We start from the raw sequence: 19,767 nt of genomic DNA, 5'->3' as shown, positions 1-19,767 counted from the left end.
ATATGTAGAATTTGATAAGGCTACATTTCATACAGAAGCAAATATATTGGGGAGAGTACACAACATCGAAAAGTGTAAATAAGATGCTATATGTCCCTATATACAGCGATATCAACCGGAAATGATCAATAAACAGAAAAAAATGTTGTTTTCTGATGACAAACTGTAGACTGTGTGATAGATTTAATGCAACCAGCATAAACAACCCAGTAGCTTCACGTGAAGTATGAAAACAAATGTATACATCCACCTTATTTCCAAATATGCTATAAAACTGAAGCCTTTAGGTATATCCTAAATGTACAAGGTAGAACGATCTAGCACAGTGATATATGTCTGAATTCTTACTGTAAGCAAACTAATGCGATATATTTGACAATAATCGCTCTTTTTACAAATTAAGTATCTTGCGCCGAGGTTCATATAAACCATACAGGAGATTAACATTTAGCAACAATTTTGCAGGAAGAAAATAGACAAATAAACACGCTAAAGATGGCACAAACGCGTCTGCTTGAAAACAAAATTACATAACGATGTCTTGCATAAAGCGGAATTCCACACCAATAGTATATTCAGCTAATGAAAAACCAACCCGCTAACTGATAAGAACTTCGTAAACTCCACTACCGGCTTCGGCGTTTACATCAAGCCATTTTCAAGTGGATCTGAAACTGACATTGCGAATGCATAATGCGATGGATATATAAATATTTTACATAATTGGAAATGAAAAAGAAAACTTAGATATGTACAGTGTAAGTATAGAAAGAATATAATACTTAAATTGTGCTGTAGGGGAGCAATGAAAAATGGAAAAAGTGAAAGTCAGGTGGTTTTAAAAAGTTGTGCGACCAATGCCATTGTCAGAAAAGTGGGTGTCAAGATTGGAAAAATTGTACATTTCGTTACATGAAAAGTATTGGGATGTTTTGCTTTAGGGGGAGCTACATTATTATATGTTCAAAATATCAGTTTTCATGGTTTGCCAATAAAAGGCTAAAGGTAATTTTTAGATTTAATAAAACTGTAATATAGTTACAGGGAGTCGAAGTCGAGAGTATACTTACCACCTCTAGGGTGCAAATGAAACATCTAGGTACAGCCACGAACTTGCGGAGCAACTTTAAAGGAAGTTGTCAATAAGAGGGCGGTAGATGCTCAGAAAACTGGTGATCCATAGTGTACAGTCTTAGACATAAAAACTGACCACCGGCCGGCCACCACAGAGACTAAGTCCGAGTCGTTCACTTAGGTGGCCAATAAAACTGACCGCCCCTGACAACTCTAAGTCCGGTCATCTGCACAATCTGGCAACACTGTAAGATGGGGAAGCGTCAGGAGAAAGTGTTAACTACTTCTGCGATGCTATCGTGCTGTGTGAGTCCGTGGTCTAGTGGTAGCCGGCACGGTAGCTCAGCATGTTCGGTCAGAGGATTAGCAGCCCTCTGTAATAAAAAAAAAACTAAGCTAATCGATCAACAACGAACTTAAACGGATGTCTTACGACGTCCGCCCCGAGCACATACAAGGAACAAATGTGAACAAAATGAGAGTAAAAAAAAAAAAAGTGGTAACCGCCTTGCATTCTAAATGTATAGTTGCGGGTTTACGTCCGACTGAATTTTTTTTTTTTTTTTTTTTTTTTTTTTTTTTTTTTTACCACATTTCGGCTCTCGTCTAAAGTTACGAGCACGAATGAACATCTGACATAATTCACTTCACATTCTACCCACCAGTAATAACAAATACTTCTAGAAACATTCCGCAGGACAGCTGGTGGCTGCGGCGCGATCAGAACAACTTTCGCTCGGCGTTTCCTCGCGATGCAGCGGCTACCGGCCACCGGCTAGACGCCACCGGCCGCCTGAAATCGGGCGCCGCCCAGGTGAACGCGGCGTGACGCTGTCAGTGTGTATATCAACTGTCATTTTCGAATTTGAAGTTCTAATTATCATCTTGCAGTTAAGCATTGTAAAATCATGAGCTACGGTGAAGCGTTGTAAAATTGGGTGTTAAGTGAAGAAGGGTGTAACATCGGCAACACAATACTTACTTTTGGTATAACAGAGGGGTAAATGCAGAGGAGGCAGCTCGAAAGATTTGAACTATGTGTAGCGCGAGTACTTTTGGGAAAAATACGCCAAGAAAAGATATTCTTGTTTTAACAAAGGTCGTTCTGGCATGAATGATTTTCCGCATTAAGGAAGTCTCGACTGCTGGTAGAAGTGATGGATTACCATTTAACCATGGTGCGACATTTGCATTAAACACGCAAGGTTCAGAAGTCTGGTGTAGGAGTACTGCATGCTCTAATTATAAACAACAAAAATCAACAGAGTGACTTCTGGTGACGAGTTATGACAACTTTACCGTTAATTTCCTAAGAAGAAATGAAAGACTGAGTCCTACCAAAAGACCTAAACTCGAGCAAAAAGTAGTGTGAACATAATATTTTCGTCTGATAGCTCCAAAAGTGTGTTTTGCTCTACGAATTCTTCCCCAAGGGTGTGTCCATCACAGCTGGAATTTGTTGCCAACAACTGAGAAACCTTTTGGTCTCAGTGTAAGAAAATCGAACGACAAAACTACATCACGTGTGCTACTGCATGATAACGCACTCTGTTGATCTGAGAAACAAAACTATGCTGATTGACAGGGAAGTCATCCCTTAGCACTTCTATTGGCAGGGAAGTCATCTCTCAGGCACTTGTCCCTCTGATCGTATGGTCGAGAAATTTCACGTCTCCTGTTCTTTATCGATCGTCAAGGCAATTCATTTCTAGACGAAAAAGCTCTTGAAACTACACGTTAGAACCAGTAGGTTTCTACAGGCGTAGAATTTGTAAACCGCTTTAGCACTGTCATATTGTTTGCTGGCTGGTGTGGCCGTGCGTTTCTAGGCGCTTCAGACTGGAACCACGTGACCGCTACGGTTTCAGGTTCGAATCCTGCCTCTGGCATGGATGTGTGTGATGTCCTTAGGCTAGTTAGAATTAAGTAGTTCTAAGTTCTAGGGGACTGATGATCTCAGAAGTTAAGTCCCATAGTAGAGCCATTTGAACCATTTTTTTAGATATTGTGAGAGAATATACTGTTGCTGAAAAATTTCTCTTTGATGATTACAGCTGTGTGCAATTAACTAATGGAAAACAAAATTAAAATATTCACGGCACTAATACAAGTTAAATTCAACTTATTACAGAAACATTACGATGACAGTCTATCTTAATAAAGACGATTGTGCCTGTTTTAACACGAATTAGTAGGACATTACCGACTTTTTACTTCGAAAAGGTCTGTATTTACTTCATACCCCGTATCATACTCAAGTATTAGGAAAATATGGCAGTTCATAGATAAAATTATGTATTCACAACACCGAAAAATATGTCGGCAGAAAACAAAAGTGGCATTATAAATTTTGCAGTACCATAAGGTTTCCGCTCTGACACTAAGGTGTACTGAAAGCAGCAAGACGAATTTTGCTCGAGCGTTGTCTTATGATTCTCTTATTGAGTTTCTATCAGGCTGCTTATAGTTCTGCCACAAGAGAATTAAAAATCTAGGTTTCAGCTAGTTTCGAAAGGCGGACGAAAGCAGCTTGTTGCGGGTAAAGAAGCACGTTACCTCGGTGCTAGCAAAGGGATGCGGGCGATGTGTCTTACTTATTTGCCCAGTAGCAGCTATGACAGGTAAGTCGCAACATAAGAGACGAGGGTAGTTGCATTTCCCGTTTGGAATGACTTTCGTTGACTCAAAAGCATTAACTAATATCATATATCACGTCTCAAGAGGAAATCACTCACATTATCCTACTGAAATGACGCGATAACATCAAGTGAATTTAGCAGAATTGTTCTGTGCTATCAAGGAAGTAACTCGTCGGTCAACCAGTGACAAACATATTCTGCGTTGTTGCCAAGTTTCAGTTAAACTACCAGGAAGGATACCAGATAATGTGTTCTGTGAGTGACCTCGGAAGTGACTACTGCTTCGTCTCAAAGTTGTGGGTGGCAAGAGCCAGAATATCCTCATTATATGAAAATGAGTGTTATTTGGGTTTCTGTAAGTAGGATTTGGGGCTAGAGTGTAATTACTTGTAATACATCGAAGCACTGAGTGGAAACGAAACGTCATAAATTAATATCTGCGAGAGTTATTTGTGTTTCACTGTCTTCATCCGACCGGAACGTGGAAAGCGCATTCACCAGACGCGATTCAAAACTTTGGAACTTCTCTAGTGGTTGAGTTAGCAACGTATCTTTGCTATACGATATTTTTATTGAGATCACTGTCATTGCCACACCCGCAAGAAGACAGGCATGACCTGGCTTCTTGTTGTCAGCTTCTTTGACAGATATTCTGCCGTTGCTCGAAACGTGAAGACTTAAAGCGAATTCGAATATTCCACATGGCGAAAATCTGATGTTTCTATTGTTCCAGCTCTAAAAATCTAAAAACAGTTACAACAAGCGGCAGGGAAGCGCCTGTGAACCAACAGTTAATAATGGCCGGACGCTGGTGGCCGAGCGGTTCTAGGCGCTTCAGTCTGGAACCGCGCGACCGCTATGGTCGCAGGTTCGAATCCTGCCTCGGGCATGGATGTTTGTGATGTCCTTAGGTTAGTTAGGTTTAAGTAGTTCCAAGTTCTAGGGGATTGATGACCTCAGATGTTAAGTCCCATAGTGCTCAGAGCCATTTGAACCAAGTTAATAATGCACTCATAAATAGTGGATTCTCACAAACTCCCTCTGTCATATGATAATAGTGAAAACCACATTTTTCATCTGCATAGTACCGCAGTATGAACTCAAAGGTTTCGTAGCATTAATATACTTGATTTTGTTGTGATCGCATTCAATGACAGTAGAGGAGGAGCAAAATCATCTGACTTGAAATATACTTTTCCAGAGGGATTCGAATCTTTGGCTACAGTTGCAGTAGCACATCCAGTGAGGTATTAAGAATGCGAGCATCCACTCATTGCTGTAGTATAGGCTGGAGCAGAAACAAGTAGGTTCCCCACAGAGTAAACTATGAGAGACACTGTAATCAACGCATGAAGTAACCAACTCTCAAACGTAAATTTTACAAATCGCTCTCACTTATTAAACATGATTTGTTCAGAAAATTACAACTGTATCTAGTGAAATGAGTAGGTTTGTTGTGGCGTAACAAGACAGCTACGCCACACTGAAGTAGCCGAAAGGCACGCATAATCTCACGTAGGCTAGATAGAGGTCTGCAACAGGATACGTAATGAATGGTAGCAAGAAAAGTACGTAGCTGCTATATACTTAACTTTTAATCCATCTTTGTGTTTACAGTGTTCTGGATGAGACATTTCATACGATAACTATCAAACTATGTAAGGCTAATGGCGCCTTGCTAGGTCGTAGCCATGGACTTAGCTGAAGGCTATTCTAACTATCTGCTCGGCTAATGAGCGATGCTTCGTCATGTAGTCGCTAGCAAAGTCGTCGTACAACTGGGGCGAGTCCTATCCCGCATCTCGAGACCTGCCTTGTGGTGGCGCTCGGTCTGCGATCACACAGTGGCGACACGCGGGTCCGACATGTACTAATGGACCGCGGCCGATTTAAAGCTACCACCTAGCAAGTGTGGTGTCTGGCGGTGACACCACAAGGTTAATGCAGCTCCAGTCCATCACTATCACCGAGTTGCCAAACATTTTCCGAATAGCAATTGAGATAGAAATGTGTGTGTGTGTGTGTTTGTGTGTGAGTGGATGGTTCTTTCGGACATGTCAGATAGAACAGACACTACGATTCGAAACAAACAGCCTTGCTAATCAATTAAATATCAAAGGATGGACGTCCTGGCTGTCACGGGGCGTTAAAATACAGCTACTGCGCCAGATGAAAATTAGTTCCTGATCAGGTTCGAACCCGAATTCGTGGTGACTTTCCTTTCGGACATGTCTGAAAGAAAAAACACCACACATATATGCATATACAGGATGTTTCAGCAGGAATAGTAGATATTTTAGCAGGTGGTACTATAGACGAATTGCATAAATAATGCCATATAAATGTGTTCACATTTTATTGAGTACAGAGGCACAGCTGTTAGTTGTCCGCCTCCGTAACGTAGCGGTAGCGTTACCGCCTTCAACGAAGGGGGCCCGGGTTCGATTCCCGGCAGGGGACTGGGTGTTGTGTATCCTTCATCATCATTCTCATCATCATTGACTCGCTGTCGCCGATGTGGCGCCACATAAAAAGGACTTGCAATACGGCGGCCAAACTCCGCCGAATGGGGCCTACCGTCCAACAACGCCATACGATCATTTTCATTTCCTTCGTCTACCATCTGCCGCGCCGAGTGGCCATGCGATTTGAGGCGTCATGTCACGGACTGCGCGGCCCCTCCCACAGGAAGTTCGAGTCCTCCCTCGGGCATGTATGTGTGTTTGGTACTTTAGGAATTCACACAGATATGAATATTTTGCAGGCATGGTAGCTCAGCGAGTTCGGTCAGAGAGCTGGCTGGCCTCTCAATAAAGAAACTGAGTGAAATGAACAACGAACTTCGACTTATGTCACGTGACGTCCGCTACGACGAAATACAACGAACCATAACAAACAAAATGCAAAAAAAAAAAAGAAATAGTCAGCTCGTCTGCCTCGTAAGCAGGAGATCGAGGTTCGAACCCCGGTGGGGCACAAATTTTAATCTGCTGCCGCTGCTGTGTATCAACACCCTATGAGAATGTGGACGTCTATCCCTCGATACTTAAGATGCAATTGTTTTAAGAGGAAATACAGACGATTTGCGAAAGTTTGTCTTGCCATCAATGTAACGGGACTTCAACACCATCCGTTCCTTAGTTATCGCTTTGTGATGGCACTAACCTATGTCATATGCAAACGAATCAGATTGTAGAGCATATTTAGTCAAATAACGGATGGTCAGTATACAAGTATTTACGAACAGCAGAAGCAGAATTGCAGCGAGCTGATCACCAAGTGCAACGTATAGTACCTGTGTAGTGCGTCATTTCAGCTGCGTAGCGGACGGTAATATTTGTCAAGCAATTCACTGCTGAATTAATGTAATACCCGCACGATGATCTCTGTAGTCATACTGTATCATTAGCAGCTCGTGAATGGAGTACTATTTTAGTTAAATCAGGTTACTGAAGCTGATGCCAAATAAAGAGAAGCGACGACTCCACCACGCTATCTTTACTTAGGCAGTCAGCGCTAGATTATGTGCCCCACCATTAACATTACTGTAAGCAGTCTGACAGAATAACACCACCACATCCACCGACAACCTGTGCTATTATCATCACACAGCTGTTACTCGCAGTGATTACAAGTTGGTGATGTTTGTTAATGATAGCGGGAAGTGCCTGATGAATGTGGCAGACAGAGAGAATCCTAAATAACAGTAAGAGGTTACCCTGCGGAGGAAAGAGCCCACGTATTGTGTCGAGTTCTGGCAAATTGATATTAATGTAGTTCCCGATGGTTTCTCACTAGCGTGTTCTTTTGGCTATTCGAATACTCATATGGGAATTATCGAAGTGCATTTGCTAGAACACTCAACTACCTTAATAACACCTCATTTTGGATTGAATATGACTCGGAAAGCGACGTTAATTTGACGTTTCCGTCCATCTCCGGACGACTTACTGAATGAACTCTGGAGTGCACTCACAATTGTGTTGCCTGCCACACGAACTCTGTAAAGTGATGTGGCAGCTGGCAGTCATTGCTGAATACAGACACGTGCAAATACTGTATTTTCACTGCTCTATGGGAACTCGTCTTTGTTGCATTTTTTCCGTACCGTAATTAGCACGACAACATAACGCTCATTCTGCTGAAGAACTAGATTTCTACAAGTCCTTAATTAGGAATCTGCGAGCGGTAGTAATGCATGCAAGGAAACAGACTGTTGGACAAAATAATAGACAGCGCCCTGCCTTTTTACATTTCCGATAGGGCCTACGATAAGAATCTGGTGTCATATTATGCTTCAGAACCCTAAAATGTTTATTCTTTCACTTTATACTAAAACAAAAGCTATGATAGGAGAAGAGGAAATGACTTATATGCTTCTCAGAAATTTCAGTCTTTTGTGTTTATTATGTCACTTCATACTAAAACAAGGGCGTTGATATGAGGGGAGGAAATGGTGTATACGCTTTCAAGACATAATATTTCCTTGTGTGCTACTACTGCGTACATGAAAACTCTGCAGTTAGTTTTTGCGTCTTAGATAAATTTTGGTATCATCTCATATTATTTGTGAGAAAGTTCCTATTTTTTTGGGATTCAAATAGAGTGGACGTTTCGTCACTAGTAAATATTCTGATGACTAATGACATGATATCCGTTGCAATTGCTCCATGGCGCCCGCATCTCGTGGTCGTGCGGTAGCGTTCTCGCTTCCCACGCCCGGGTTCCCGGGTTCGATTCCCGGCGGGGTCAGGGATTTTCTCTGCCTCGTGATGGCTGGGTGTTGTGTGCTGTCCTTAGGTTAGTTAGGTTTAAGTAGTTCTAAGTTCTAGGGGACTTATGACCACAGCAGTTGAGTCCCATAGTGCTCAGAGCCATTTGAACCATTTTTTTGCTCCATGGCACCTGTGAGTAGAGCCTCACGTTGGTTACTATAAGAACACGCAGGCAGTGATGTTCGCTCACTGCAGTCAGCGCTAAGGTGATTTCTTTCTGTTTATGGCGAAGGGTCTGCTGCATTGTCCAAGCTCAGCCAACATAAACAAGTCGCGGCGGCATTGGGCAGTGCTAATCGCTGCACTTGGAACGAGCTTCGACAACAAGAGCGCACTGTCTCCACTAACGATGTTATGGAGTCAATACATCTTACTAACTTAACGTAACATGCAGGACATGGGTTGGGTAAAAATTCAATTTGTAGTAACTAGCCATTGCATTAAAATACAGGTATATTTTTGGAATATTTATTGTTGCTTGTCTCTTTAATGTTAATGGTATTGCTTCATATTGTGCATGAACACGAAAACACAGAGACACACAAACATATATATACACACACACACACACACACACACACACACACATACACACACAGTCCAGTCATTGAATGCAGTGAGTGTGACGACTGCTGTCTGGTGAACAACATATGCGGCAATCAGTTCCTCAGTTGGCGTGGAATGAATGACTTTGCGCTGCAAGAGTTATGAGGATTAGACAGAAAGTAAATGGACTTGTATACTAAAGTGCTGCGACAAAGCAAAGCTTGACTGATTATCAGATGATTTTTCCACATGGGTTTTGTGGACGAGTTTACTTCTAGTAACCAACCCACCCACCATCATTATTTAAGATTTATCGAAGGCGTCGAGGCATTGATTCTACTAAGGTCCTCGTTAGTGTAGCGTGATGGTTTACTTCCCACCACACGTTCTCTATATTCGTCCAAAGGTCGCTTGCATTTGTATGTCCACATGGCAATGACCTCGTTAGATCTGCCTACATATTCTCTATCGGGTTGAGGTCCGATAATCGTGGAACAAACGGCAACAGTTTTATCCTGTCTTGCTCCTGAAACCATTCTTGCACTGCTCTGCTCTAATGGATGGGGCTGTGGTCCTGTAAATAAATTATTATCTCGTTACTTCATATATTTGTATTTAAATAACGTATTTTTAATAAGCACATTGTATTAGTATTTTCCATGGTGTTTAGGAATTCAGTCCCTGTCATAGATTCGTGATCTAGATTCAACAGTCGGATTAGGAATGCGGTTGACAGATTCGGAAATCCACATCAAGACTGACTGGCTCAATCCGATTAGAACGACCTGGTATCGAACTGTAATCATAGAAATCCGATAATTTGAACGTCTGTATTCCAACAATGCTGCACACATAAATTCCTTTGCAGGTAGCAACTGTCTAAGAAAAGTGAGGAATATGTCTACTAGCAGCAATGTAACCTAATTATAACTTATATTTATGTGACGCAAATATTGAATCGAACAAAACACATCTGTTTCAGTGATGGGTAGATACACCATATCGGATTTGCTGATGACAACATAACAATAATAATAATAATAATAATAGTAATAACCCCATGTGAGGTTGTTAGATGTTAGATCCTCTACATGGCGTCTCCCATGGTGGCGTATAGGGGAAAGACTCCAAGATATGGCTCGTACCGAGGAAATCAAATACGTGGGGTGGACCAAATACTAACACAATCTTCAACGGCTGTTCAACCCGTTGAACTCAAAACCCAGACACGTCTGCATGGAAATCACCGGTATCCTGGTCAGCGTCTGTCAGCTCAATGAGCTCGGCTGGACTTTCGGATTCTGAGGTGTCCAGGCTAGCACAGCAGAGGATATACGAGACCTCTGGTAAACTTCACTACAAGCAGAAAACATGCACTGTAACACTAAATATCAATACAGTGATCCAAACAGAAAACTACATAATCTCGCATAAGAAATCGACCGACAAGGAATGCTCATCCTTGGTCTTAAAAGAAACGTGACTAACTGACAATGAAACCTTGCATTACGGAAACCATCGCATCTTCAGGGGCAATGCACAAGAAAAGGTAGCGAAAGGCGCACCAATACTCGGCATGGCATTTCTCGTACACAGATCCATCATCAACTCTGTCAAAGAAATGACACCCATCAACAATCGACTCGATTCAGAGCGCCAATAAAAAATATACACTCATCAATCCACATGCCACAACCAACACCGAAAATAAGAAGAACCCCAAAAATATCGAAAAATTCAGGAATAAAGTAAAAAAAAACCATGAACAAAATTCACCAAGATGACGTGAAAATCCTAATGGGAGACTTCAACGCTAAATTTGGGACAGAAAAAACCACTTGGGAAAAATCGGTAAAAATTCAGCACACTAAAACACTAACACCAACGGTATATTATGATAGACATTTGCCACCAATTCAACCTCAAAATGAAATAAAAAAACCAGTAAAACAGGAAATATTACGATCCCCGATCCAGCATCTTGGTGAATACCAGATCGACCACGTTGCTATCTCCTGCGTCCACAACAGAATCATCCTAGATACTCATGTCCGACAAGGCGTGAACATTGACTCACACCACTACCTCACACCAGTTAATGTCACATTCTCTCCGAAGAGAGTTCACCTCAAAAACCCCTCATTCAAAAATTCGACACATCCAAAATTCAAGGAACCAATATCACAGAAGAATGGGAAAAAGAACCGACGAACAACCGGACTGACTTCTGCAGCCCGCCCCTGATAGCTGAGTGGTCAGCGCGACGGAATGTCGTACCTACCGGCCCAGGTTGATTTCCCGGCTGGGTCGGTGATTTTCTTCGCTCAGGGACTGGGTCTTGTGTTGTCCTTATCATCTTCATTTCGTCGCCATCGACACGCAAGTCGCCGAAGTGGCGTCAACTCGAAAGACTTGCATCAGGCGAACGAACGGTCTACCCGACGGGAGGCCCTAGTCACACGGCATTTCCATTTCCTTTCTAATATACTCGAAGAAAGCAATCTCGATCCTAAAACACGACGACGCATCCAGAAAACCCTAACAGACACAACTTCCGAAGTCTAATTCAACGAAGACATCTCACAACCCTTCTCCATCAAGACTGGCGTGCGGCAGGGCTATGGCCTCTACCTGTTACTCTTCAACATCGTCCTAGATAAAGTCATCAAAGAATGACAAAAAGAAATGAGGAACAGAAACGTCTGGAGACCCAGTAGTCTAGGAAGACAACAGCATAATACCCACGTCACATGCCTAGCCTTTGCTGACGATCTTGCGATCCTTTCCAGAGATGAAATCCTTAAAGAATGTGCCGAGAAAGTTGGACTACAAATTTATTTCTCAAAAACCGAATTCATGGCTATAAAACACAACAAAACACAAAATTTGATCACGAAATACGGCACAATAAACAAAGTCTACTACTTTATAAATGCTTATGTGAAATCATTGAAACCACTGGTATAGAAAGATTAGCACAAAAAACACGCGAATTCATGAAGCGGAAAGCACATGGAAAAATCGCGGGCATCTACAACAAGAAATGCATGAACATCAAAACCAAAATTCGACACTACACGACTGTTATCAAACCTGAAACACTCCACGTCAGTGAAACCTTAAACCTCATTTACAAAGGAGACTTCGAGAATATCAAGAAAGCTAAAAGAAAAATCATCCTAAAAATCCTTGGGTCAAAACTCACAGATGAAGGATATCGTCTATAATCACATACAGTAATAGAAAAATGCTCCAACATCGAAGCCGATTTCCGCAAACGACGACTGAAACTCTACGGTCACACACAAGACTACATGACAGCCTACTAAGAAAGAAAATGTTGATGTGTCTACAGAAACTAAAAACTACAAATCTGGATCAGGCAAGTCCAGATTGATCTCAAAAATGCCAACATCATACCCACATATACCGAAGATCGAAAAGTGTTCAGACATAAAATCCACCGCTGGGAAACTGTAACAAGATAAACGCAACATATCTAGGAGAGAATGGAGATAAGAACGTCACGCTAAACACAACGAGATGATGAAAGAATTCTGGAAGAACAAGAAAAGTAACAGCAGCAGAAAAATAACAGCAGCAGAACATAATTTGCTTTATTTAATAACCTCTGGGTCTAAACAATGTAAATAATAATAATAATAATAATAATAGCCGTAGTAGTAGTAGTAGTAGCAGCAGTAGAAAATTCAGAAAATACAAATGCCCATGCAGGTGCCATCCAACGCATTATGAAAGAGAAGATTCAAAGTAACATCTAATTAAGCAGACCACAGAATGGACAGCAATGAGGAAAAATACTAATGAGATCAACGAAGACTGAAAAGCATTGGGTACTAAAAGTTAATCACGTCGAGCTCTTCAACTACGTCGAATGTGGTCTTTAGTTAACGATAACAGATGATTAGTACAAGGGAATAGAAGAACTGTAATAACAAAGCAAGCAATTATAGTCAAGAGATTTCAAAAATTAATCTCATCAAAGAGGTAACAAAAATGGTTCAAATGGCTCTGAGCAGTATGGGACTTAACATCTGAGGTCATCAGTCCCCTAGAACATAGAACTACTTAAACCTAACTAACCTAAGGACATCACACACATCCATGCCCGAGGCAGGATTCGAACCTGCGACCGTAGCGGTCGCGCGGTTCCAGACTGTAGCGCCTAGAACCGATCGGTCACCAAGGCCGCAGCGACTACGACAATGTAGATGGAAACAATGAAAAATCTGAAAGTACTACGAGATGCAAAGAAAGGCAAATGAGGAAATAAACATAACGAAGATGCAAGTCATTTGATACGTCTTTATATACATCTTCATTCTCATCAATGTATTTACGGGCAACGTGTGATGCTAGGGGCTACGACGGCAAAGATGAATCTCTACTTTTAGGACATCATGAGCAGAACAAAATGCAACAACAATATTGGGAACAACAAGAGACTACCAAACGACTGAATATAATGGTTTCTTCATAAATTGTAGGCCATAGGGAATGAGTAAAACAGTATTTGCGAACTATGAAACAGCTTTCATGCTAACGTTGTTCATATCTGCAGGAAATAGACGTCTCCTTGAGGATACAGCAGCTCAGCGCTTGGCTTCATTATATGTTCTAAAATGTTAACATACGCCTCTCTGTTGAGGTTACCCTCAATATGCCATAGGGGCCCTGCCTCCCGGTCTGAGATGTAGCCCCAAACGCCAACAGAAAAGCGTCCACTTCTCTCTCTTTCCACGAGATACTTCGGACTGAAACGCTCAGCCCGTGGCCGGTACACCTACGACATCAAAAGCGTTTATCTGTTAATAAAAACACTGACGAATTCAACACAACTACGTATGTAATAAAGGCGATACCAAGCAAATTTAACAACAAAACAAGAACATTATTTTACAACTATTATTCAGCATTACAATATCGTAAAGTCACTTCTATCGAAAACAATTTCCTTTAAGATACTATATACGAGGGCAGTTCAATAAGTAATGCAACACATTTTTTTTTTAACAGGGGTTGCTTAATTCAGCATTGAAATACACCAGGTTATTCCCCAATCTTTTAGCTACACAACACTATTTTTCAACGTAATCTCCATTCAATGCTACGGCCTTACGCCACCTTGAAATGAGGGCCTGTATGCCTGCACGGTACCATTCCACTGGTCGATGTCAGAGCCAACGTCGTACTGCATCAATAACTTCTTCATCATCCGCTTAGTGCCTCCCACGGATTGCGTCCTTCATTGGGCCAAACATATGGAAATCCGACGGTGCGAGATCGGGGCTGTAGGGTGCATGGGGAAGAACAGTCCACTGAAGTTTTGTGAGCTCCTCTCGGGTGCGAAGACTTGTGTGAGGTCTTGCGTTGTCATGAAGAAGGAGAAGTTCGTTCAGATTTTTGTGCCTACGAACACGCTGAAGTCGTTTCTTCAATTTCTGAAGAGTAGCACAATACACTTCAGAGTTGATCGTTTGACCATGGGGAAGGACATCGAACAGAATAACCCCTTCAGCGTCCCAGAAGACTGTAACCATGACTTTACCGGCTGAGGGTATGGCTTTAAACTTTTTCTTGGTAGGGGAGTGGGTGTGGCGCCACTCCATTGATTGCCGTTTTGTTTCAGGTTCGAAGTGATGAACCCATGTTTCATCGCCTGTAACAATCTTTGACAAGAAATTGTCACTCTCAGCCACATGACGAGCAAGCAATTCCGCACAGATGGTTCTCCTTTGCTCTTTATGGTGTTCGGTTAGACAACGAGGGACTCAGCGGGCTGGCTCTGAGCACTATGGGACTTAACATCTATGGTCTCAGTCCCCTAGAACTTAGAACTACTTAAACCTAACTAACATAAGGGCAGCACACAACACCCAGTCATCACGAGGCAGAGAAAATCCCTGACCCCGCTGGGAATCGAACCCGGGAAGGACCCAGTGGGAACAAACCTTTGAATATCCCAACTGGTGAACAATTGTGACAGCACTACCAACAGAGATGTCAAGTTGAGCACTGAGTTGTTTGATGGTGATCCGTCGATCATCTCGAACGAGTGTGTTCGCACGCTCCGCCATTGCAGGAGTCACAGCTGTGCACGGCCGGCCCGCAGGCGGGAGATCAGACAGTCTTGCTTGACCTTGTGGCGATGATGACACACGCTTTGCCCAACGACTCACCGTGCTTTTGTCCACTGCCAGATCACCGTAGACATTCTGCAAGCGCCTATGAATATCTGAGATGCCCTGGTTTTCCGCCAAAAGAAACTCGATCACTGCCCGTTGTTTGCAACGCACATCCGTTACAGACCCATTTTAACAGCTCCGTCCAGCGCTGCCACCTGTCGGAAGTAAATGAAACTATACGAGACGAAGCGGGAATGTTTGAAAGTATTCCACAAGAAATTTCCGGGTTTTTCAACCAAAATTGGCCGAGAAAAAAAATGTGTTGCATTACTTATTGAACTGCCCTCGTACAATAAATATACTGATATCTCACCTGAACCAGAGCATTGGTAATGGAAGAAAATATTTTCTCGTCAGAAAATATGACTCTGCTCCAGTCGAAATCGCGACCTTCTGGTAATCCGTCAAGCGTTGCTTTATAGCAGCTCTTCGGCATAAAAGTCCATGATCTTTCAGTCTCCTTCTCACAGTTCTTGCACTACCAGGAAACTGAGAAACCTCTCCCAGTTGACGGCAACCGAGGAATGGATTGGTGTGTATATTGTCAAACAGACGTCGGGCGTCCCCCTCACTGGACACACGGGGTCGCCCACTCCCACTTTTCCGCTCAACACAACCTGTTTCGATGTAGTTTTTCCACCAACGCCTAGCCGTCCTCTTCGGTACTCCGCACCTCTCACCGGCATCAGAAGGGCAGTAATTACCGTCCTCGATCAGGGCGATAACACGAACTCTTCTCTATTGATTCCACTGAGCATGCATTACGACTGGCGCTTTTGTGTTGTAAAGAACAATTTATATACCATGTGTATGTATGTATGTTGGGAGAGGGGAGGGGGAGGGGCGGGATTAGAGGCGCTCATAGGTGACGTTATCAGGGCCCTCAATAAAACTGAAGACAATTTATTGTTACAATGACGAATACTAATGTACAAAATAAAAAATCAAAGTTTTACTACCTAATAAGATGGAAAACAAAACTAGTTACAATATTGGATACATAAATAATGTTAATACGTAAAACTAGTGAAGTACTACAAATCGGTTAACAAACACCGTTAAGTATTTTAATGTGATGGAAAGTTACAAACTGAATTTTTACCCAACCCATGTCCTGCATGTTACGTTAAGTTAGTGAGATGTATTAACTCCATAACATCGTTAGTGGAGAGAGTGCGCTCTTGTTGTCGAAGCTCGCTCCAAGTGCACCGATTAGCACTGCCCAATGCCGCCGCGACTTGTTTATGTTGGCTGAGCGTGGACACTGCAGCAGACGCTTCGCCATAAACAGAAAGAAATCACCTTAGCGCTGACTGCAGTGAGCAGACAACATTGCCTGCGTGTTCTTATAGTAACCAACGTGAGACTCTACTCACAGGTGCCATGGAGCAATTGCAACAGATATCATGTCATTAGTCATCAGAATATTTACCAGTGACGAAACGTCCACTCTATTTGAATCCCAAAAAAATAGGAACTTTCTCACAAATAATATGAGATGATACCAAAATTTATCTAAGACGCAAAAATTAACTGCAGAGTTTTCATGTACGCAGTAGTAGCACACAAGGAAATATTATGTCTTGAAAGCGTTGAAACACAGCAGCGGCAGCAGATTAAAATTTGTGCCCCACCAGGGTTCGAACCTGGACCTCCTGCTTACGAGGCAGACTCGCTGACTACTTTTCTTTTTTGACTTCTAGAAGTCAACCAGGATAGTAGAAAGTCGTCCCGTTACGACATAATTTTTCGATGACTGTCGTCTCGTTGCTGTGTTGTTTCTGTTGTTTGTTCAATCTCATAAAAAAGAAACTGAAAAGAGGTGCGAATGGTTATCTTCTCATGTCATCGATAATCCAGCTGCGAGGTGGCTTATGGAATGCGCTCCATAGAAAATTAGAAAAAATTGCCTGTATTTAGGGTTCTTGACGATCGCGCAATGTCGTTCGTTGAGGTAATACCAAAAATCATGTACTGTTTTTTTGCCATTACCGAATAGGTAGTGAACAGCGAGGCCACTAATCCATGTCACAGAGTTCGTTTTTGCTCTTGGGAGATGCATCTCATCGAGGAAAAGAAGTGATTGGGTAGTTATCCTGTCGGGAGTCTTACGTGTGAGAAAAGCCAGTATCTGACGCACCAAATACCAAACTTCCTTTGCCGACCCTCATTCGGAACGATGTTCATCCGTGTCAATCACTTGGCATGTGACACACAAGGGTGAGTCGGCGAGGTGGATGTGATGTAGGCGGGACTGGCACAACTGTTTCCCATTAACAGTTACGTACCATGCAGATTGCACGTCAGTATCAAGGGTGGTGGCATTCACTGCCTGCCACACAGCATGCCACTTTGTAGTGGGGTGTTTGCTTTCACTCACATTCGGCGTCCTGTTCAGTTGCATGGCAGCATATATCGCCCTCGTCATCGTCAAGTGTGTGGGTAGTAGTGCGTTATGGATGTAGCTTAATTCAAGGAAGAATTGGCTAATGTAGAAGAAAAATGCTGGGATGTCCGAATCATCACAGGGGGTGCGAGTGAGGTTGGTCGTAAGGCCTCCAGTGACAGACTTGTGAGGCACGTCGGGCTTCGTCGCCACAATTGCAGGTGTCAGCTGACGAACAGGGCCTTCGCTATGTTCTGAACATGGCAAAGGCCTACACCGCTTCTGCTTCTCGGGAGGGTTAGGGACTCGTAACGAATCTTAAATAACACGCTCGCATTAACAATGGATCCCAAAACCGCCAACATGCGGTGAGCTAGAGTAGTTGGTATCGAGAGTATCTGTGCAAAATGGGGGATACGGGACGCCAAACAGACGTTAGCATATCGCGTCCGTTGCAGGAGGTCTAGATGTCTAGGTGCTCACTTATTGCTGTCCAAAAAGTGTGTTCACCAAAAGACATGCCAGTCTGGCGTTGTTGGAGGCCGCAGAGGAGTGGTTCCAGGACGAGGGCGTACAATATCGCCGAATGAGGGGAGCCTTATCGCATCGATCGCTGGATCTGTATTGGCGGCGTGAGAGGGCCGTTGTATAACACCTTGGACGTCGCGCCGCGTTGGAGACGCATCGGTACCTGAACTATGATGTCCGGATACCCCATGTGTCGCAGTACCTCCATCAAAAATGTGTTATCGACTCTGTCAAAGGCCTGGCTAAAGTCGAGTGAGGCCAAAACTCCTGGCAGTTGGCGAGCTTTGGCTAGCGCGATCATATCTCGGTATCGGCACAGTGCAGTGGGAATATTATGGTCACCTCCTAACTACCTGGTCCTGCGACACAACACATTGTACTGATCGCTATAGGCGTGCCACCAGAAGCCGGGTGAAAATCTTCATGTCACTGTTGAGTAAGTCAAGGGGCGATAATCACTGATCCTGGATTCGCCTCGTGGTTTGTGTATGGGCACAATCAGTCCTTCTAGGAACGCCCCAGGGATCTGCGTCGTGGGAGACATAAGATTGCGGCAAATATCAGTCCATGCTGGTGCCAGCAATTGTTGATATGTCCGATAAAATTCCAGAGCAAGGCCATCTGGTCTCGGAGACTTATGAGTAGCCCCCGCCTGTATTGCTTCAATGATTTCCTCTTCCGTTACATCTGCAGTCAAATACGCTGCCGCTGTCGGAGAGATCGTGCCATAGGTGAGTTGAGAGACTCTCGGCGATCACCTCTGGGGGATGTCGGTGTTCCGAGTACAGCCTAGTGCAGTGCGCATGAAGGGCGTTTCCTATATCACGCTGGGTATCAAGGCGTCGTTCGGCTTCCGTCGTGATAGCTTGGATCAGTGTCCTGCGTCGGCGCCGTCGTTTTGCAGTGACGTGGTAAATCGACGGTTCCTCGTGGGCCACTCTGTGTTGAGCGCGCACTCTGACGATCGCACCCTCGAGTTGGCAACGTGTTAATCTGATGATCTGTGCCTTGGCACGGTTCACCGTCACCTGCCTTGCAGGTGAGTACGGCAATGTTGTACATTCCCTTAAGATGCTGTAGTAAAAGTCATGGCATGTCTCTTCCATGTTGCTACATCTCGTCCGTAACCTGTCAAGGTCATCCGGAGAGCTGTTTTGGAGCAGAGTAACCACTACAACAGTATAGACCGGTAGGTGCCACGTCGGCGGCTACAGGAATCCCACGTGTTCTGTGTAAGGCGTAGACATTCCTGAGAGGCTAAGTGGCAGACATTCAACTTCCAAGGACCACGACTGCGCTACACCTTCTGGCGGCCGAGGATGATGGCACAAATGTAGGCCTCGTGGTCAGAAAACGCTGTGGGCCAAATTTCGGCAGCTCTCGTCCCCACAGCTATGGAGCGCGAGGTATAAATCCTGTCGATGCGACTGGAGGAATGGCTGGTGTAGTGCGTATATCTGGGCCGTTCGCCACAAACATGTTCCAACGAGTTCACCAATTGAAGATTATTTATAACTGTCGCAAGTTCTGTGCAGGGAGAATGATGTAGTACCTGATCCTTAGGTGCTTGGCTACAGTTGAAATCCCCTCCGAATATCAAGGCGTCCTGACGG

Source organism: Schistocerca serialis, chromosome 4, assembly GCF_023864345.2.
Source record: "Schistocerca serialis cubense isolate TAMUIC-IGC-003099 chromosome 4, iqSchSeri2.2, whole genome shotgun sequence".
Taxonomy (NCBI): domain Eukaryota; kingdom Metazoa; phylum Arthropoda; class Insecta; order Orthoptera; family Acrididae; genus Schistocerca; species Schistocerca serialis.
The sequence above is the reverse complement of the archived record's forward strand: the minus strand, read 5'-3'. Positions refer to the sequence as shown.